The sequence below is a fragment of the Melanotaenia boesemani genome, chromosome 3, assembly GCF_017639745.1.
Source record: "Melanotaenia boesemani isolate fMelBoe1 chromosome 3, fMelBoe1.pri, whole genome shotgun sequence".
NCBI lineage: Eukaryota > Metazoa > Chordata > Actinopteri > Atheriniformes > Melanotaeniidae > Melanotaenia > Melanotaenia boesemani.
Window position 1 is genome coordinate 6,939,482 of NC_055684.1, and position 23,275 is coordinate 6,962,756.

Consider the following 23,275-nt stretch of genomic DNA (forward strand, 5'->3'; position numbering starts at 1 on the left):
GCTTTTCCTCATGAGAAAACTTTTTGTGATTTCTTTAGTTTCCTTGAAGAGCCAGCCTTAAACCAAACCATGGAGAGGGTGTCAGCCTTTTCCTTTTTCTCTTTTTCTTTCTTTTTTCTTTTTGGTAATGACCCACTGGGCTCGGGTTAATGATATATCAGGACACCAGCTGAGATCCATTTCCCAAAAACAAGAAGCTTGACTATCGGAGACATATGAATTAGATTAAGTTAGTTCAAACTAAGAACCATTTTCTTTTTATTTGTGACAATAAACGGTCCATAAAACTTTGTGTTATACCAGAACTTTTACGTGGTCCACAGAAAAGAACCACTCACATCAAAACCTGGGGATTGTAGAAATCAACTAAGTTTAGTAAAATGACGGTCATGCTAAAAAATCCAAATAAAGCTTCCTGTCTGGTTGGGTTTTGAACACAATACAATATTATATTGATTCGGTGGATAACAATTAGTGTTTGCTGATATCACATATTCTGCAACGATATAATTTGGATTTAATTATAAGTAAAGCTGCTGTTTAAAATCAATATATTTGAACTAAGTGGTGAAAATGGACAGAAAGTGAAGCTATAGCAGAGGTTGAAATTGAATATGATGACACATCTGTTGTCATGGAGATACTTTGGTTTTAACAGATTGAACGTGGACCAAACTACTACTTACTGAAGATGATATCAGGATAAAATCTGCTGCACCTCCATAGCTACTAACATGCTTCAAAGAACCAAGAATGTCTGAATCTAAGATTAAGATCAGTATCAGACGCTCCAATCTTCAGGTTAAACTTCAAAACATGGAGGACACTTGAGTCAGTTGTCACTGGTAGACATGCTCACTAAAGGTACTGACTATGACAAAAAAAGGAAGAGGTAGATGGAGATGACCAACACCATCAAGCTCTTCTTTGGATGAAATCTTTTCAACAAAAAGTAGCTTCCATGTATTAATGGCGCCAAATGTCCTTACCTTGAATGTTCCATTGGTGTCCCTCAAGAGTCTATTCATGGACCACTTTTACTTACACTTTACATTAATGATGTACCTGATGTACCTGTACGCTGATGATGTAGTCCTTTATATTCAGGCTGAAAACGTCCAAAGCATCTTTAATTCTTCCAGCTATAGTGAATCAGGTTCAGGGTCAGCTTTTTATAATATGTCTATTATATATACATATATCAAAAATTATATGTATGTGTTTGCAAAACCACCAGTTTTTCCATATTTAAATGTTTTCCTGAGAGGAACTAGACATTTTTAGTTAGCTTGTTTCATATACAAGGTTCTCCATGGGCCCCTCATCCTTTACATTATTTTTTTTTAAACAGAGGTCTGACATTGGTACCAGGACCACCATGAGACAGGCCGTTGTGGTACTGGTTAGACATAATCTGGACCGTCTGCTGTCAGTAAAACAAAGTCAATTCTGGAATAATCTACTTCCTGTTCTAAGAAAATGGTATATATATTCAGACTTTGAGACTCATCTAAAAAATGGTTAAAAGACCATCAAACCTGTGATGATTTTTAATTCTATTGTTGTTCTATCTGTGTCTGTTGTATGTTCATTTGTATTTTATTGTTTTATTTCTTCTCATATGGTGTTTTTATTGTTCTTACCCACTTTGGGACTAGGGATGTTCATTAACCTGCACTGTCCCAATTAAATAAACAAATAAATAGAACATAAATAAATAAAGATCAAGACTGTGGACATTAATGAGGATTGCTCCACAGTTCAACTTCATGATCTCGACAGATTCTCTAACGCCATGTCTTCTGGCAGGTTGTGATGAGTTCTCATGAGCCATGGAGTGACTGGAGATCACAAGCTGAGCTTCCACAGGTAGGAAACGTCTTCTGCTTTCTGGCTGACCAGTTAAGAAAGAAATTCCGAATTTTTTGTTTTGTTTTATAAAATTTTATTTTATTTATTTATTTTTATTAAATGATGAAACTCATCTTAATGACAGAGGCCATGGTTATATATTTTCTTTTAATTAAAAATGTATTATGTAGAATTAAATAGTTAGGAAATAAAGTATTCTCCTTTGTGTTTACATTGTACAGTAATAGTAATTCCAAATTGAGGTTTACTTGGTAAACACCTTTAATTGACTTGATTTAATTGCACTTGAGATCTGGGGGTTGGGAAGGATTCTGATTGGACGGGGCGGACACATTTACGTTTTTGGAAGTAAACAAACTCCAACTCGTGCTTCTTTTCTAATTGACTACAACATGAAAAACCACATATAAGATCCATTTTCGCTTTGATTTTGATTATAGTTTTGATGCAGCAGCTCCACACTAGCTTACTATGTCACTTTGGTCAGCTGAGTACTGTACCGTCATTGCGACAGGACAAGGGAACAAGCACGTTCAAAACAACAGGAATCAATTTAAAGCAGAATGAACGTTTACACAATGGACTAATTATTCATTTTGGATTTAAAATGAGAATAAACCAGCCACTTACTTTCATTCAGAAGTAGGTGTTTACAAGGTCATTTTAAAGAGGATTTAACTTTTTACTCTGAATTAAAAGGGGAATTAAAACATGGCCAGAATGGATTGTGGATTCTGTCAAGTCCACTCCCTCCCAGACCACATCCCACCTCCCTCAGCAGCTATTAAAAGTGGCTGAAGCTGCTCCCAGTTTCTCATCCCAGTGCCAAACCAGAAGCTCAGTGTAGGCCAGCCAAGGCCTCCCCACCGTCACATTTATCTGATTGTTTTCATATTTTCCCTTCTCCAGTCAGCCCTCCTGTCTTTTTGCTCTCACTGTTTTTTCCTCCACTGAGGATAATGTTTTTTTTTTTTTTTTGCTGACCTTGGTTACATAAACGAACTGCAGATCCCACCGCCTTTTTTTCTTTTTTTAATTCTTCTCTCTGTCCTCCTCCCTAATCCACCGCTCAGCCCGGCTGCATTCCTCCAACTGAACCCACAAAGTCCAGAAAGTTGTTTATGTTGTGAAATTGGAGTTGGGACTATTTTTTCTTGGGCTGAGGGCCTGGGTGGAGAATAAACCAAAGACAAGGAAGCAAGGAAGCTGTTTCCTTTAGTGTTGGGTGAATTGTTTGTACTCATAACCGCTCAGTGTTGCTCTTTTTTTAATATGTTGGAATTCCTCCCTTACCTGGTTGGCTTCAGAGGGATTTATACATGTGAGGACATGCTTGTGAACTCAGCAGCAGGTTTTATCCTGAACCAATCTTCTCGTAGATCAGGGGGTTTTAACCTTTTTGACTATGGGGCCCAACTTTTCCAGAACAAAGTCGTCAAATATTAACACTGTACTGGTTAAATTTTTATTCAGAAACCAAACCAAATTCACTTCCAATTTACAGCTAAAACCCTGTCACATAAATGACAAGATAAAATGAGATAAACACAAAGATAATGATTGAAATGTGTTTGTGCTTAGACCAACAGGAACAATTCATAAGAATCAAATCGTGCTGCTACAGCAACACATTTAAAAGATCAAGTCAAATTATTAACACAAAAACTACAATTTATTAGATTTTACTACGGCAAAAAAAGGATAGCTTAAAAAAACTGATGAGGGAAAAATTAAAAATGTATATATAAAATGATGCAATGATAAAATAAAAACGTTAAAAATAAAAGGTTCAAATTAAATAAACTGTAGATTTTTTTATTTAGACAACCATTTATTAAAATAAAGTTCTTAAAATTTCATAAGAGTTGGTGCTGGCAGTAACATGAGCCTTTCTTTTCTTTTTTTTTTTCTTTTTTCCTTTTGTTTTCTTCTCTCTTCTTTTTCTTTTATTCTCTTCTTTTTTTCTTTTCTTTTCTTCTTTTTTCGTTTCTGGCTCAGTGGGTAGAGTGGTCATCTTGTAGCCTGAGGGTTGCCGGTTCGATCCTCTCCCTGTCATGCTCATGTCAAGGTGTCCCTGAGCAAGACACCGAACCATAAATTGCTCCTGATAGGTCGTGGTTGACGTCTTGCATGGCAGCTTCTGCCATCAGTGTGTGAATGTGTGTGTAAAGGGATGAATGTGATGTGTATTGTAAAGCGCCCAAGCGCTATATAAATGTGCATACTTTAATATATAATATTATATATATGCATACTTTACCATCCAGATATTTCATTACCTTTGATAAATGCTGACACAGACACTCTAGTTATCATCTAGTTATCATTGTGTCTGCAGATTTAATAAAAACCTACACAGACCTGATGTGTCAGCCAGTTGGTGCTTTTAGTATTGCGTAATATTGATAGTACTGTGGTACAAAATCCAGATCTACACTCATCATCATCTTTACTACCAGGTTGGACACTCTTTTTCCTCCAGAACTGCCTTCATTCTTGGTGTCTTAGATTTATCAAGGTGTTGGAAACATTCCTCAGAGGTTTTGCTGCATATTGACATGACAGCATCACACAGTTGCTGCATCCATGATGAGAATCTCCCGTTCCACCACATCCCAAAGCTGCTCTACTGGACTGAGATCTGGTGACTGTGGAGGCCGTTGGAGTCCAGTGAACTCATTGTCATATTCTAGAAAGTAGGTGGAGATGATCTGAGCTTTGTGACATGGTGTATTATCCTGCTGGAAGTAGCATCAGAAGATGCTCCACTGTGGTTAGAAAGGGATGGACATGGTCAGCAACAATACTCAGGTAGGCTGTTATTAGGCCTGTCACGATAACAAATTTAGCTGTAGGATAAATTTTCTCAGAAATTATCGCGATAAACGATAATATTGCGCAAAGCGCTAATGTGTCATTTTGAGACCATTCTCAACTAATATAATGACATATGCCATAATAATGCAAGTACCCCTTTTGTAAAGGTCAATAAACTAAATAAATAAAAGCGCCTTTTTCACATACGCCGGGACACCGGCCCAAAAGTAATGCGACCCACTGGGAATCCTCCCAAACCTCTCGATTAGCCGGCATTGCTCTTAATGTGTATTTTGTCAAATACGCTAGTATATAGGCTGACTCTATTTGCGTAATGTGCCTGCGGATTACAGGGGTTATTACGGTAGACCAGGAAGTGGGGGCTTTGTACTGACGTCGTAAGCTAGAATGTGTGTGTTCTGCTTACATGTGGGGAGCAGCGAAATGATAAAAGAGGAGGTGCTTGCATCTATTATTTCTCCATTCGACTTATTTACATATTTTAGCATGAGAATCGGAGGTTTAGCGCGAGAGCGTGAGAAGCCACTTAAATGCGCAAGTCTCACGGCCATTGCGTGTTGGCAGCCCTGCAAAACAAATGCGGCTTACCGGCTCGTGCTGCAACATGCTGCAGTCAAGTATGACACCAGAGAGATCACTCCGCAACAAACCAGAGCGTTGAGTCGAAATACTCCATAGTGAAACCTATTGTCATACACAGTTTATGGTAAAGGGGGGACTAATAAAAATTATCGCGGCCTGCAAACTTATCGTGCTCTTATTTTCTTATCGTTCAATTAATTGACTTATTGCTTATCGCGACAGGCCTAGCTGTTATGCTCATATGAGACAGATATATGAGACCATCCATCCATCTGTCTCTTCGTCCATCTGTCTGTACATCTGTCCATCCATCCATCACCCAGGCATTTCCTATACTCGGGGAGGACTGAATCTTATTCACCCTAAAACGGGTTTCCAGTCCAGCACAGGAGGTCCACAGAAACCAATAACAGTCTTAAATAAGGTTTTAGGTCAGTGTAGAAACTTTAGTATTGATTTAAGATCAGATATTATGTTGATGAAACAGACTTTGTAACAGTCTCTTTCCTTTTTATAGTCATGAAGGTAAACTGAAAGTTTTAGTCTCTTTGTTTTATTTGTTTTGTGTTTGACATTAAAGCTTTAACCACATCAGTGATGTAATGCTAATCGACCTCCCGTTTATCTCTACAACCTCCAGGAGACAAGGTGACTTTCATGGAGGTAGACAGCTGAGACACTGTCAGCAAGCAGAGCAATGTAATCAAATCATGCCATTTAGCCGTCCTCTCTTCTTTTTCTGTGCAACATTTTCATCTCTAGATTCATGAATTATAGCTGAACTTCATATGACTTTCAGGATAAGAAGCGAGGAATGGAGAGTCGGGACCACTGGCTCGTTTAACTGAATGTTTCTGGGTTTTTTCAGTTTAAAGAGGCACACACCAGACGTCCTGCTCATGGTGCAGAATCTCAATCACTCTCCATTTTCACTGTCTTCACTTCGTTGCACCACATGTGTGCATCTCATGTGGATTTATTCTACGAGTGGGGCGTCTTATTTCTGCTCTAATAACTCATTCATGCAATCCTTGAATTTAATTGTTAGAAACTGAATAGTTAATGTGACTGTTAACATATGCAACTGTCTTTAACTATCAGCTGGTACAGATTTGAGTCATCTCAAGATACTTTTAGGGTGCATTCACACCAAAAAGTTTGTTAGACTTTGTATGGCTGGGGACTTCAGTTGGGGTGCACTGTGCTTGAGGATCAAGTTTGTTTTAAAATTGCACTGAAATGTCCTACATTCATGACATATCAGTTTAGCATGAACTTTTTCTGTTAATTTCACCTGAAAGTTGAAAACAGATGTTATTGTGGGCCATTCTCTGTAAGGGCAGGCATATATTTGTTATTTGTTACACGTACGTATAATGGCTGCCATGCATTCCTAGTGTTGGTTTGGCACGTGGTTGGCTCGCGTTAACGCGAGGTAACTGTTGTGTGTGCGAGTTGCAGTACTGACTTAAACGCTGGTGACGCTCATACGAACAAGAGGTCCGAGGTAAACACAGTGGTGGATAGTTTTGAAGACCGTCTCTTGGACCTTGTCTGCACCTGCTGGCATCTGTATGATGTTTCCTCCCTGTTGCACAGTGACAAATACTCATGCCAACAGTAGGCATAAAATTGGAAGCGATGTCCCAGAAATACAGTGTGACTGGTAGATTGACCTTTTTACTATTTCAGAGTCCAAGTGCTGTGTACCCCCCTTGCGGTGACCTCTAGCATTGGCCGTTTTTGCTGCGTCATGCTTCCGTGGTTTCCAGCAAGTATATATACAAACGTAGTGGAACGTTAACGTGTACGCTTGCGTTCACAGCAAGTATCTACCAGCCCTAGGAGACAGGATGAGCTAATGGTGACACACAAACATAAATGTGCACATAAACACTTGCACATAACCTTGGGCTGCATTTGCTGACCCATTGTGGGCAGTACTTACTGAACATGAGGAACCTGTGATTTGAGTAGTTGGAATATATGGCAGATTGTTTAATTTCCAGACATAAAACTCAATTCCTGTGGATTTCACCTCCTTTGGGATGTGTAACGTTCCATGATAGATGATTTAAAACATGGAGCCTGTTTTTGGACCATCTCGGTTTTAATGCTGTTCAGAGCAGAACCTTTATCTGATTAGCCAGTGGTTCTGTCCATGGTGTGTTTGTTTCTAATGTTTGTGTTGCTGTTTTTTAAGGTAAGAATCTCAGACCCCCCCTGAACGAGCCCTGGTGAGTGGTGTGTAGTCAGATCGTCCAGGATGCTCATTAATTCCAAACGAGAGTCTTGCCTTATAGCACAAGTTTCACTCCCCCGTATGAAGCAGGGGAATGAGGTGGGGGTGGACCGATGCTCACAAAGTCATTAGAGTGTGGTGCCTAATTAAACTGTATGTACTTTGCCGGAAGGGCACTGGTTTGTAAATGAGACTGGCCGGGGAGTCTTTTCTTCAGCTGCAGAAGTCAGAGAACCACCGTGAAGAGGAGCTAATGAAGACCTCTGGGAATTTCAGCAGCTCTGTAGTGAGACTGTATTTGTGATACGGATTGTGGATTCGCTTTTTTTTCCTTCTTTTTATGTGTGTGTTTTAAATTATTCTGGAATATTTAATCAGCTGACAGGGACAATGAGGACAAACTCTTTGCTATTTAGATCCTGTGTTTGAAAATAGACAAGAAGTCTGTTCATCCCTCGTACCCACTGCCGTACCACCAGCACTACAGCTGCACCGTCCTGGAAAAAAATCATACATTTCTATTATTTTTGGCTGCTATGCTGACAGATTAGAGTGTGCACACTCACTGCATGGTGTGGTAATGGTGTGGAGCTGCCTCTGGAGCTTTTGGCTCAAAACTGCATCAAAAAGAGAAGATGGGCCGAGTGGGAATCTGAGGAAAAATATCTTTTATTTACAAAACCAACATAAATGTGTCTGAGTTAATTGTGTAAGGTGTGAATGGATACTTGGAAGGGGTGCAGAGGGTGGGCAAGAATTTATCACAGGGCCATATGTGGTCACATTAGATCAGGAGTGTCCAGCTCTGGTCCTCGGGGGCCACAATCTTACAGTTTTTAGACGTCTCGCTTATCAAACACACCTGATTTAAATTAAATGTCTCTACTCAACAGCTTGTGGTCAAATTCTGCCCAAGCATATTGACCCATTTATCTGATTCAGGTGTGCTGCAGGAGACATCCAAACCTACAGGACAACGGCCTTCAGAGACTCTGGACACCCTGCATTAGAGAGACATGAGAAATTAATCTTTACTTTAATAATCTGAAACACCAAGTGGAGATATTTGCAACAAGTTCAAAAAGGTCCATAGAAGATGAGTTGGTTGTTTTGGGATTGCAGTACACGGCACTTGATGTGGTAGTCACTAAACAGTCAAAAATATCCTTTCTCTTCATTCTTATATCTTCCTATACTAAATCAGACTGGCCACAGGATACATTTCTCCACATTTGCATGCTGTAGCTTTTTAAAGTCAACTAGCAGCCTTGCTAGCCTCCTGCTTAAATGGAACTGGCTCATGTAGCACTAGCTTAGTCAAAGCTAAGTAATGTGGATACTGTGGTACTCTTTGAGCATCTTTATAGTTTATTTTTAACTCCAATGTGAAAATCTTGATTAAGTGAGTTGATGTTTAGTCCATTAATACCATATAACTAGATTAGCACTGCTACGTAACATGCTAAAGTCAGGTTTACCCTTGTAGGCCACCAGGGACAGTTTTCCCTCAGTTTTTGTCCTTTGCTCTAGTTGTGTTCCACCATATATTTTTATATGAAAGTGCTTCACTTGAAATTACAATTTCAATTTTTCTTAGTTGTCAACAAGACACCAGAGACAAATTTATTACCCTTTAAGGTCTCTAAATGACTAAAAGGTCTCCCTGAAACTGCTATAAGAACATTATGGATTCATAATTTTTCTACTCCTAATCAAAGCTAACATATATGTCATTCTAATTATTTCATCTATTTAAATCCATTGATTTCAATACATGATTTCACTTTTTCTATGGAAATTTTTTTACTAATATTTACTAATATTATTACTAATATTTAGTACATTTAAAAGCTCCCAAACTTGTATTTTATGGAAAAATACTAATTTTATGTGTATTCTTTTAGTAAGGATGTGATGTCACATAATTAAATGGGCATTTATAAATGGCCACCCTGACTACCTCTCTACTCTCCACTCCTGTGCTGGAGCAGTCAAAGGCAAGGTGATTTCCTGATCCACCCAGTAGGAGACCCAGACCTCAGACCGGGAAAGATCTTAAATCCCAGAGCACACCTGGTCCAGGTGAGGCTCATTGTTAATCACCTTTCCAGCTTCTGAAAACAAACTCAGACAGTAGACACATAGTGGTGGGGCCACCACGGCTCCTGTAGGCCTGACACGAAGACGCAGTTGATTCTTGGTAATTTAATAGGTAGGCAATAGGATTGTAGCAACAATAAGGTAATTCCCAAAGAGTTGTTAGCTGAAAACCTGGCATATCTCAGCATGGTGTGCAGAAACTGGACAAACGGAGGGCAAAAGAAGAGAAAAACTATCGACAGCACATGAACAGGATCTTTGTTTTTGCCTCATATTTACCTTTATATGCACACACTTGTACATGTTTCAGTAAATTGCTGCAGTTGTTTTCCATAAAGAGATGAGAGGTGGAAAAAGGCTTCTACACAACACTGGATTTGTTTGTCATGTTTACTTCATATCAGTGACATGAGATTCTTTAGAGAACAGAACACCAGAACCTCGTCCTCATCCTTAGTAGGTCATCAACGTTGAGGTTTTTGTTTGTCATTTTTCCAAATCTCTGCAATAAATCCTGCCTTGGGTCAGTAGTATCTCTTCCCATTTAGACTAAGTATTGTTGCTGACCATGTCCATCCCTTCATGACCACAGTGTTTCATTTTTAGCCGACAAATCTGCAGCAGCTGTGTGATGCTGTCATGTCAATATGGAGCAAAACCTCTGAGGAATGTTTTCAACACCTTGTTGAATCCATCACACCAAGAATGAGGGAAGTTCTGGAGGAAAAAGGGGTCCAACCCCGTAACAAGGTGTTACTGATGAAGTGGACGCAGAGTTTAAATGTGTGATTTTATGAGTTTACAGCACATCTCCAAGGTCTTCAGTAGCTGGTGGGATTACAGAAACCTGACTTTCAACATTTCCACAGATTTGGTGAAGTTGGTTTGGTTGAATCAGAGTAAAAACAGCTGATGTGGTTCCTCAGATTAGTTAAATTTCCACAGTATTTCATTTTAGTTGCGCAGATTTTACATTTCAGTTTCTGTTTCATGTTTGTCAGGAAGAACTAAAAAGCCTCCAGATTTCAGCTTTAAATAAATAATAATAAAAAATAAATAAAACAATTATTTTTTATCACTACCTGTTGATCTCTAATCTGTCATATCAGTTAAGTAAGATATAGAGGGCAGAGTCTAAAGGTCCTTTCAGGCTAGACAGAAAACCACACATCACACGCTAAGATCTGGCTTTGGATCTGTATCTTATTCTGGGTAAATTACCAGCACTCGAGTTGTCAGTGATATAAACATGTACAATCGTTTACACTGAGCCTGCTTCACTCAGCGCTACCTTTTTCTGTTTTTAGCATATGTTTAGTGACCGTAGTGTCTTACATGGAGGCTCTAAAACAGACAGCTCCAACCTACAGATAAAAAAAAAACTAGAAAGTCAAACAACTAGCAGCTCACTCTGTCACAATCCAGGCAGAAAATAACCTGTTTTTCTCATGAAGTTATTAGAAACTGTGGTTCACCACAGCCTGAACTGTTACAGCTTACTGGGCTTCCCCCCCAGAGTAAATAGTACTTACTATTCCTGCTAAATAGTAGTTAGCATGAGTGCAGTTCTCAGCTCACTGAAGTTAATCAGAAAAGGATTTAACTCATAAGTAACTTTATGGGTTCATCTACACAAGAAGGTTTTTGTTCCTAAATTCTTGCTCTACTGGTTTTTTTTTTTAGGATCTGTTCTTAGTCACTGCGAACTGCTGGTGCTAACCGGTAGGAGACTAATGGGGGCTGGGAGGGCGTCTATTGTTCTTTATATCGCTCCTCATCCCTTGTATTTGAATAGATGGTGGAGAGATGTTCACACAGCATTAACCAGCCTCAAAACACACCCCGCCCAGATTTTCCCAGCCTCACTTTTCCTGCCACCTGGGGAGGGGGTTGTGAATGGGATCACTGAGGCGTTTTGATTGCTCCACAACGGTTGGAAGTCAAACTCCTGACCTGTGTGAGCTTCTCAACATCCCCCACATACATCCAAAAATGCAACCTCTTGTCTCCAGGAGGAGACAAGTTTTAAGCTGGACATACTGGAAACTGATTGGGATCATCATTACATGCAGTTAGATTGATGATGTGCAGGCGTTGGCCTTTCCTGTTTCAGCTCCATGTAACAGGCACATTACAGATTATTCCCTCAGTGTGAAGTGAGTGGGAGGTGCATGTGTGAGTTGGGGATTTTGATTATCGAGCACACACAATTACAAACACTCCCAACTTGTCAGTGTTGGTGTACCAGATACTGGTTAATCTGATTGGCAGTGGTGTTGAACCAGGAGCTCTGCTGCAGAGCTGAATGAACTAGATATGATGCAGCATGAAGGACTCAAACAGTCACTTCAGTTTGGAAGTTTTATGGAAAAACAGTGTTTTGAGAAGCTTAATTTTATGCAGTTTTACCCACATTTTGCCTAATTATGTATGTGTGTGTGTGTTTGTGTGTGTGTGTGTGTGTTATAGATCAGTTATATTAGTGTGGTAGCTGTTGGCTGTGTGGTATTTTATTTTCAGTTTTTATCAGTGTGTTACTGCCTCCCTGCTAGATGAAATCAAGATGTAGGATGCTGCTTGTCCTCTCCGTTCAGGTCGTTCAGACCTTGTTAGGATGTGAGTGATGCTTTAGGTGAATTCAGAACAGAGATAAGGAATGCCATTATCCTGTGCTTCTCTGTATAATGAGGTGCATGTGCAGAGTCGAGGGCTGGTTATCCTTGTTCTGACTGGAGCGTAATGATGAATTAGACTGTTGAGAAAATGCAGAATGTGGGAGGCTCTCATCTCCTTAACCATCAAGGACAGTCTTCACCTCAATCCTTCATGATGATCTTGCTGATAGATTTAATTTTGTCCTTACATGAGGGCTCATGTACAGTAAATTATTTCTATTCTTATATTAAGTCAATACAGTGCCTACCACTGGGTGTGGTTGGAGACTTGTTGATGGCCAGTGGTGGTGTGCTACATGGAGTTTATTTATGCAGAAGCAATGCCTCTTCAGTTCCATACACTAATGTGAGGTGATCTGCATGTTGAGGGGGAATCTGTTGCTATCAGTATCTTTATCATTATTCAACATGTCGATTTCTTCAGAATCTGAACATAATTTTTCTTAGACGTGAGTTATTCCCTGACCTGAACCATCACTGATGAATAGCTAACTCTAACTTTTACTTTAATAATCCCTTTGTACCCGAGAGGACAAAAAGTTTGTGCTCACATGTTTACAGGAAGCCCCACAAGTTGGTGTTATTCATCAGAACTAAGTAGACCTTACGATTCAGCCGCTGTAATGCATTAATCAGGGCTAAAACCTCCACGACGCCCTGGTACTACTGAATGTCAAGAATCTTAGCTAAAGTTTAATTAAAACCATTTATATCACCACCAAACACAGTAAAAAAAAAAAAACATACAAAAACAACTGCAGGTAAACAAATTCCACAAAAAGATGTAAACATAATTTATGGATCCACCAGTTCACCCCACAGCATGTGCACGGACAAACAATATCGCTACTGAAAGTACAAACCTGTAAGTTTCATAATCAATAACCAAGATTCTCTAAAACAGAAACAGAAAAAGCAAAATTCTGCTTCAGTACTTAAAAACATAATCATGCATTGTGTCTTAGCTTTGCTGTCTGGCCTCCAGAGCTTTGATTCACCAAGATAAAACCACATTTACCAGAAAACTTCATTTCCCCGCGTCCTTAGAGAGCAGTTTTCCCTCCAAAATCACTGTTCTGTCCAGGTACATGAATTTAATTGGACAAGGACAGGTGTCAGTCATTCTATGTAACAGATATTTCCGTCCTTACCATTTATAATTGATGAGTTGGATGTAACATGGTGACATCAGCATTAATCTTTCATAATTAAAATAAGGATTAATCATGCAAATCGGCCGATTGAAGCCGGAGTTACGATAAGATTTACCCCTTATAACAAAAAGTATTTACTGTATTTTCATGTTTATCCACTGACGCACCCGTTTGCAGCGTTTTCCTCCACTTTTTTATCTACTTTAGTATAAATTGGTCTCCCCACAGAAATGCTCCACTACAGAAGAAGAGCTGCAGATGATTTTAAAGACAGTGGGTCACAGGTGTGTGTCCCAGATTCTTCATCGATGACGAGGACCTCAGTGAAACACACCTGGCTATCGCTTCACTAAAACCTCTGTAACTGCTCTGTTTCACTTCAGCTCCATGAATCTTTGCACAGATAACGTCCACATGATGGTTCGTTTTCTTGATGAGTAAATAAAAAGAGTAAAAGAGAAAATCCTTCATATTTTCCTCTATTCCATCCTCGGCTACTTTAACTGTCTGCAGTGATGCTTCCACTACGGATGAAATCTCACCAGTTATTTTGATACCTAGATGGTTTACACAGAGTTTGGAATTGCTGAGAAATAAACTTCTCATTTTTGGGTTATTTTAGAGCAGAAACCTTTAGAAAACCTTTGGGGTTTCATAGGTTAACTTGATGCATTTCCTTCATATTGTTGTAGAGGACTTTCGTTGGCTCATGACAACATCTTGATTCTTCTCTTTTTTAGCCATTCTGTTGTAGATCTGCTGCTGTTGGGGATCATTGTCCTGTTTCATGAGACAGTTTCAGCCAAACTTTAGCCGACTGACAGATAGAGGTCGACTGACATGGGTTGCTGATCTCTATAAATCAGGGTAGCCAGTGACTGATATATGATGTCTTTTTATTTATGTTATTTAACCATTACAGAATCACATGTTCAGTCAGACTGTAAGAACAAAGTAAAACTATAACATGAACGTATCAATGCACAGTATGCCTGCTTACTAATCTAAGTGTTCTATTCTACAGTCATTTAGCAGACGCTTTTATCCAAAGCGACTTACATTTGAGAGTAAGAACAACACAAGCAAGAATTCAAACAAGATGGGACGTCATAATTAGGTGGTAGTCAGACTGCTGTGAGTCCAGTTGGACTCGGGTGCTGTCATGTTGTGCGAGAGGCTTTTTCTTTTTTTCTTTTTTTTTTTTTTTTGTAAGTCATTTTGTTTAAACACAACATCATGATTTCATCAAACAATATCAACTTGGGCGTAAGTGCACACAGCTCATTCAGTATTTAGTTGAGCCAAATAGCTGGACAAATCTTTCTAACTCATTCTGTTGAGTAGAAGAGTTAAGCTTTAAGTGTGGAAAGTGTTGAAGCAATCCTCTTATTTATTTAGAATGACTGAATTACATAATGTAAGAAGATATAATTAATAGTTTTTGTGGTCGAAGAGGCTCAGTAAAAAACATTTATCTAAGTGACTAACAAAAAATAAACAAACAAGCCAAACCAACACCATGGCGTTGAAGAGGAACCATCACCAGTGTTCCACCAGCTGTCGTGGCTCCCAGCAGCCACCCCAGAGGTCGCCAGTTAATGTAAACACGTTGATGTCTAACATCAGTATAATTACAGTTTTCCTGACACAACGGACAGAGACATCTGCTTCACGCTTATTTTACTGTTTATGTTTCCACAGCAATAACACTGAACTGCCCACAGATGCGCCTGCACGTTAATCCGCTTAGTATGCTGACATGTCCGCAAGTGTCATTTTTTTAGAAAGAAAATGGCTAAAATTGTCCATATTAATTAGTATACTGTAAACTTTTATGTTCAGAGGAGTTTATGGTCCTCTAAATGATTGCAGAAGAAGCCCAGATCATCACAACCGTGCTGACAGTTGCTATGAGGTGTTTCTGCTGATATGCTGCGTTTTCTTTTTTTTATGCATTCTGACCAAACATGTCCACTTTGGTCTGGTCTGTCTAAAGCAGAGATCTCCAACTCTGGTCCTCGTGAGCTACTGTCCTGCAGGTTTTGGATTCTACCCTGATGCAACACACCTGACTCAAATCTCTGGGTCATTAACAGGCTTGTTTAGAGGTGTGTTGTATCTAAAACCTGCAGGACAGTAGCTCACGAGGACTGGACTTGGAGACCCCTGGTCTAAAGGATAATGTTCCAGAAGTCTCGTGGTTTGTTTCATAGGCAGCTTTGCAAACCTAAGCCTTTGTGGCATTTTCTTTGTAGCGGTAAGGGGTTTTCTGCTGGCAGCCCTTCCATGGAAGTCATACTTGTTTAGACACAAGTATGACTTGTAATCAGCCACAGTAATTTTATATTATAAATTTTACCAATTAACATAGGAGTTGGGTTTTAACTCTTGTGTACTTTTAACATTTACCATGCTTACTGAGGGCTGGAGAGTCTTGACCTAGGTCTGAACTTTTCCTATAAAATTATCATTTTGTCTGAGGTGTGTTATGAGCGAAGTCGTCCTGACAATCGGCTCCGAAACGGGCCATGGCCGACAATCAGAAGTATTGAACATGTTCAATATTTTCGGCCAAAAATCTTCACGTGTGTGGAAAGCCGACGACTCCTGAGCAATGACTGTGTAGATTGTGACGTGGTATGGAATGTAGCCAATCAGAGAGCGAGCTGACTGGGGAACAAGGAAGGATATAAAGTCCGTGTTCACGCTGTCTCCAGTCTGTTATTCTTTCCAGTTCTGGCTTTTTCTGTTAACAGTAGTCATAAAACTGCCATCATTACTTTATCATGTATATCCTCTTCCATGCTGGGTGATGTGTCTTCCAGTTGTTGCCATGGTTCTTCTTCTTCATTTTTCCGGTTGTTGCCATGGTTCTTCTTCGTTTTTGTTAGATCACGTTTGATCACGCGAGATTTCTGGCTCGGAGGACTAGATTCTCGATTGGTTGCAGGACAGCATCGTTGTATGTGTTGATGAGATTATTGGAGGACACCACACAGTACAATCAAAACTGTTTAAAGGCCTGATTTTTTATCTTCACGTCTGAGGTCTCGAACAGATAAAACAAATCTCATCAGATTAAAAAAATCTTTGTGTGTGTACCAGGCCCTAGTTAATTTGTTGCTATGAAGTTTTGAGACTCCTCTGGCAACTGTTTTTCAAAACAGTGGCTAGCGATGATCTAGCAACATTCCTGGTGTTTGGGGACTTTTGGATGTGGACGTGAAAGATCGGATCTCACGTACTCTCCTCAGTGAGCAGCTGGTGCTGCTGGAGGCCCCTCCCCTATCGGTCTTTGTGAAGATTCTGTTCGTTTTCAAGTGTTCTGACTTTAAAGAAAACTGTTTTTTCCCTCTATAGTATCAACAATAGTATTTTATATTGAGCACCATCCTTAGTTTTGATAATGAGTTTAAAATTTTTGTATTGTGACAGTCTTACTCTCGATTGTCATTTATCTTTCTTTTTTACAAGCATATAAAGAAAATCGGATTATTTTCTGTCATATTTAGGAAGGTTGACTAACTGTAATTAATCCTTTTAATTTTAATAATTGACTCTCTCAGTTAACACACACACCTGAATGCTGTTGTGTGTTTGTTTCAGTTCCAATATTTCTTTGCCTTAAAGCCAAGACCTGAGAGAATGATGTGCAGATGAGAAAAGGCCTGGTCACTGTTCATCTGTGTGTTATTTCTACAAAGTTCTGTTAGTATTAAATTCTGTTGGAGTTTTGGTTGGTCTTTATGGCGTGATATCTATTGATACATTTTACATAATTTTAGCCTCAAAATCTGACAACTGAGGCAGTCCTGAAACAAGAAACGTCTGGATGTTGACTATAAAAAAAACAGAACAAAAATTATTTTAAAAAATGGCTTGGAGTTTTAGGGGTTAACCTGTTAAGCTCGACGGGCCCACCAGTGGGTCCAACAGGTGTAAACACAAGTTCATGTGTGTAAAAAAGTTACTCTAGTGATGTTAGGATATTTTATTTATAATGTGTCTCAAAGAAGAATACCTAATGCCACTAAATCAACTCTCCAAGTGCATTTAGTCAACAAAGTATTTGTTTAATAACAACTTTAAAATACGAATGCCACAAACAACAGCACCACCATAACCAGTAACACCCTAAACAAAATGCAACACAACGCTTGATCCGTTCACTCCACCCCAACATATTAGGTATCAAATGAAACTAGAAAAGCTGCACTTTCATATGATGCCAAGCATAAAAATATATTCGCCAAGCACCTCACGTCAGTCTCAAAACAAACACAAAGCTAACCTTCGCATATCACAGCAGCCTTATCAGATAGCATGTTTATCACCAAATAAAGCACCAAATCCCAAAGCTATTCTCACAAACAGCAATATTTTTTATTTCCTTACCTTTTTGTGGTCATTTTCAGTCTATCCACACTGTTCTTCGACCAAAACTCACAGCGTAGTAATCCATAATCGTGAAACTGCGTCATACGCTAACATGTCATATGCTCCCATTCACAGCCATTTTGTTGTCTTGTTGTGGGTCTTGGCAGTGTAAATAAAGTTTGGTCAAATTCTACATCTTACAAGCTTTCCAACGATATCTTACACTTGAAGGAGGCTTTATCTGTCAGGTATGAATGCTTGCGTGTAAACAAAGGAGCATCATTGCCATTTTCTGCAGTTACGCACGTGGGCACACCAGAAAGAGCGAATATCGAACAGCGTTCATTTCTTTGCTTCATTTTGACTTTTTATCCATTTAGAACAAAGGATAAAAGCCATAAACATGTGCAAGAAATGACAAAAAAACAAATACACTGTGTTAGAAGCTCTGGAGGAAATACAGACACAGCACAATTTGGCACAGTTTGCGTATCCAAGTGGCCAAATGGAGAGTCCATCTGGTACTATCCACACTAAAACCTGCATAAAAGCTATGAGCTTTGTTCTGTTCTCATGAAACTTTGTACAGTTGTAGTCAAGGAGTTGCTGAATGCATGCAGTGGTATCTTTATGCACAGAATGATTTTTATCATGATGTTTTCATCTGTGTAAAAAAAAAAAATTAGGTGAGGATAATTTTTTTATTTTTACCTATGGTTTATCACAATTTGCACAGGCATATTAATATAGGGTCTTACCTATCCATTGAGACCAAGGTTATGTATATTGAATTTGGGTAGGTCTGTTCAGGTGAACTACACCTCCAAAAACCAAGGGTTTAAGAGGTTAATGAAGTCATTGATCAGCAGTTACTGGTTGCTACTGACCCTCTGAATTCCTGTGGAAGCAGTAAGGATGGACAAGTTTTGTTGAGCTTTAGCTTCTTGTTTCCATGGTAACAGAGTTTTGGGTGGACGAATGTCCTCCAGAGTGACATCTTTCTTGCAACTCAAGGCGAATCCTTTCCATGTTATCGTGAGTTGGGATGTTTTGGCAACAGTGGTGGCCTTGTTTACACCTGCAACCAGCACAATAACAACAATAACAACAACAATGGCGGACGTCTGTGTTCTGTTTGTGCTGCTGAATCTTTTTCACTTATTTCTCTTTCTTCTGGTTTGATGAGGATATAGTCCACAAATAAAGTGTGTCTTTGCAAAGTTGCACTGCTCATCTCAGGCCTGGCATGCACACTACATCCTTTCCACTTCAATTTTACCACCTGCACGGAGATAGTTTTCATTCCTCTGTTGTTAAATGATACTTCTTTTATTATTCAAAGGGAAAAGTTTTGGGTTCTACATTAAAATGTTGAGTAAACAGGGCCTCAGTTTTTGTTCAATAAGTAATGACAGTGTTGTGGTTTTCATCGTAGGATGTATTTACCAAACTTTTTTCCAACCTAGACACAGTAGAGACATCTGTTATCGGCTGGATTATGAGTGTGTGTTCTCCTCAGTGTCCTTGTGTGTTTGTGTTTTGACTGCAGAGACAAAAAAAGATGTGAGCAGCTGCTGCAGGTAGATACGCCAAACAAACAGAACAGTAGGATGTTTCTTTCATTTCACTTTCCAACACTTATAATCATGAGTGTGATTTCATGAAGACTGACTGTGTGTGTGCTTATAATTATTGTTTTGTATTTAACATGAAGGCTTTTCTCTCCTGAATCGATCTTATTTTTGTGTAGGATAAACACGAAATATTCATCTTCTCATCATTCTGTCAGTTTTAACCACTTCAGATCCAATGAAAAGCAGCGCCTCTTTCCCACCTCCAGCCTTCACCTCTACACCCTAACGACCAGACAGTACATCTGATTTTAAAGCTGATGTTGTAGAACAGACAGAGGTGAGAGGAGGAAGGTTGGTGGTGTTATCACTCCTTCTTTCAGCCACAAAAAATGTCTCTGTAGCCTCCGATCTGACAGGAATGCTTGAAGCTCTTATCTGTGTTAAATCAGTGCTGGTTCTGCCGGACCTGCATCCTCTTCTCCAGCAAGCTGAGGCTTCACGTCGTAACGTTGGGTTGGTCTTCTGTGGCCGAGCAGGTTTGTTGTTTGAGATTACACACAGCTTCAGGCAGTTTGCTGTTGTTTGGTTGTTACACTGAAAATAACTGAGTAGTTTTCACCATGTTACAGCAGATTATGGGACAAACTTCAGTCCAGGACTTTTTCCCTCCCACTTCTTTCTAACTTAACTTGAACACTTAAGACCAGCAGAGATGAAAATGATTAAAAATAACTAGCTTTCCCTCCCCCATCGTACATACAGAAATATTGACTACATTAGCATCATAAGCAGCTCATAAACGCCCCTCTCCCTCCCCCACCTGGTTTACCCGCCCCGAGCAGCATCGTGCTGATGAAATATTCAGGTACAGCAGGACGATGCTCGTCTCCGGGGCGCTTATCAGAGGCTGCTGGCTGGGAAACCAGCAGGAATGTGCTCAGGACACAGTTCATTACCAAGTTCCCTCTGTGAGAGTGTCTGGGAGAGTCCGAGTAAGATCTCTTTTAGCCCTTGTCGGTCATTATGGATGTTTCTGTCCATTCAGGTCATTTTTACCTGCATCTTTTTGGATGTGTTACCACATATGGGAGGAGTATTTTAGTAAGAAAGTGCCTTTCTTTGAAAAACCTTGGAATTCCAATTTTGATTTTTCTTTCAGATCTCAAGGACACCAGGTACAAATTTAGTCCCCTTTCAGGTTATTAGTGGACAAAACAGTCCTCTCCCAAAAACTGCTATAAAACATTACAGACGTTTTTCCCCACAGTTTTTTCTCAGATCTTCTGGTCAACCTCAGTCCTACTCAGAACTACCAAAATGTAATCATTGAAATTATTGTAATGCTTTAAATGCCAGTTTGATGACATGATGTTTCTGTTCTTCATCAAAAGAAATGCACATAAAACTTGTTGGGGAGCCAGATTTTCTTGGTTTAAGATCAGTCCTAAGTAATTAATTTATATTTGTTTTTGGGAGAGGATTTTTTTGCCCACTAACGACCTGAAAGGATGATCAATTGACACTGTAATACAGCAAAATCATGCTCTAAATGAGTTTTAGTATATTTTATATCTGATCTTTTAAAGAAAAACGTGTTTTATGGCAAATAAATCATTTTATGTGAATTTTACCCATAAAAATGGTGCCGTAATCAAAACAGCATTTAAAGGGCTAAAATCATTTTAATAATTACATATTTGGTAGTTTTGATCAAGAATGAAGTTGCATGACAGATCTGAGGGGAAAAAAGTGGAAAAATGTTCATCTGTAATGTTTCCATAGCAGTTTTTATGGGAGAGAACTTTTTTGTCCACTAACGACCTGAACGTGAAGCGGTCTGTTGGTTCCCGGCTTAACGCCACCAAACAGCTGGAAGCACGTCTGCTTTCCAGCTTTGTTCGGATAATCTTTTTCTTGTTTTTAAAAATGAGCTGAAAAGGCTTGTTTAGTTTTTATTCTAGCTTACGGTGTAGTTAACAGAACTCCAGCAGGGCTCTTGGATGTGTTTTACGGCCTCATTTTCACCCCTGTATGTTATGCAACGGGCCTGGCTCCTTAAGCAGAACACACCCTGATGTTTTATGAAGGCAATACTATGGAAAAGTAGCATTAGCTGCATGGACCACAAAGGAGCTCTTTGTGCACCGGTGTGTTTTACACACACAGCATTCAGAGAGGACCAGACAACACAGCAGTCACACTAACATTTACCCTTCACTCCCTCTGCACTGCCCTTGTTATTGCCCAGGCAGGCACAGAAAGGAGCCTTTATTTATGTCTGAGTATCTGTGTATGTATGTGTGTGTGTGTGTGTGTCTGTGTGTTTGTGTGTGTGTGTACAAGCACGACCTACCTCCCCATGAAGGCATGCTATCCCTGCTTTGCAAAATCACCTCTTCTAGAACGAAGGGCAGAAAAGGGCTTTAGTATTAACAGCTGACTGCCTCTCAGGAAAAAAGGCCAGTGTTGTGAAGAACAGGATTATGTTTATGGCCAGAAAAAGACAGACTGTGTGTCTTTACGTTCTCATGCACCATGCCACAGCTCCATCATGGGCTGTTTAAGATTTGACAACAGATTATAGAAAAAAATATGATCTGTGTCTGCAGCTGTAACATCACACGTTTAAATATCAGTGATCTTCTGGTCTGGTTGATGGAAGACAGTGTTTTCTGTGTGCTGCAGGTACCGAATAGATGAAAACAACAGAGACGAGCGTGTCTGGAAGTTGTAGCAGAGCTTACACTGACTTTCATTTTTAATTCTTTGGTGATGGGTTCAGTATTTTCTTTTTTGCAAATTTTCCCGTTCCACCACATCCCAAAGCTGCTCTACTGGACTGAGATCTGGTGACTGTGGAGGCCGTTGTTGTAGTGGTTAACACTTAATACTTCACCAGATCTCCGGCGCCCCTGAGTGCTATCACTTACACTTATCACTTTGTTGGTCTGTCAGGCTTTATGGAAGTTGTTATTAGAGATGTCCCAATGAAGATTTATTTGTCCTCCATACCAGAATAATTTATAATTAACTGCTGTTGCTGAGTCTCCATCCAGTACCTTCAGTCCCACAGAGCACAGGATACAGGACACCATCAGCACATTAAAGTTGGTGATATAATTTCAACAAAATGAGCCGTGTAAAAATTGATATAAAATAAATGTTTTCATGCAAATCTTTCAGCAGCTGTGGTAGCACAGTAGCATAAAGCCAGGTCACCTGGAGCTGCTGTCAGCTTTACTGGAAAGTTCTGATCTGAAACTCCCCCAGTTTCTAGAACATGAAAACCAGAGACATGACGGTTAAATTTCATCAAATAGAAATATTTATCCAAGCATCAAACTGGGATGAACAGGTGATGTTTCTTTCAATATATTTGTTGTTTTTTTTATTACTTCACTAAATGGAAAAACTGAAGTTTTTATTGTAAGAATTTTTTTAATTGAGATTTGATTATTTTTGGTCCCAATATGTTAATAAAACAGGTTAAATTGAAAAAATAAATATCAGCTCACAGAGGTGAAGTTGTGCTGAGGGAAAAACGATACCAAACACGCTGTAGTAAACATTTTCTCTTTTTTATGTTTATTTGGTATGTGAAGACAAAATTAAAAGTGTTCAAACAACTGAACTAGAATCAGACTCCTCGGGGTTGACAGGACTTTACTGAGTTGTTGACAAAGTTTAAACATCAGTTCTTGCTATAAACTCCTTTTTTATTAATAACTGCCACCACTTTACAATAAATAATTTAATTTAGAACTAACCTGCTACAGTCTGAAGGAAGAAGTCTTTTCCACTGTATTTCAGGATCAGTCATGAAGGTGAGAGCCTGATGTTCTCCGCGGTGGTACCTGATGT

The 23,275-nt window shown here is 39.3% G+C and overlaps 1 protein-coding gene across 5 annotated transcripts in view; it reads left to right on the forward strand.

Moving 5' to 3' along the window:
* plxnb1b (plexin b1b) overlaps positions 1-23,275 on the forward strand; it is a 132,669-nt gene that overhangs the window by 27,670 nt on the left and 81,724 nt on the right. For 4 of the 5 annotated variants that reach the window (XM_041979794.1, XM_041979797.1, XM_041979798.1 and 1 more), the window contains exon 2: positions 1,810-1,869. The exons of the other annotated variant lie outside the window; for it this stretch is intronic. The gene's annotated coding sequence lies outside the window, so the exon portion shown is untranslated. The remainder of the gene's footprint in view (positions 1-1,809; positions 1,870-23,275) is intronic. 5 annotated transcript variants of the gene reach the window in all.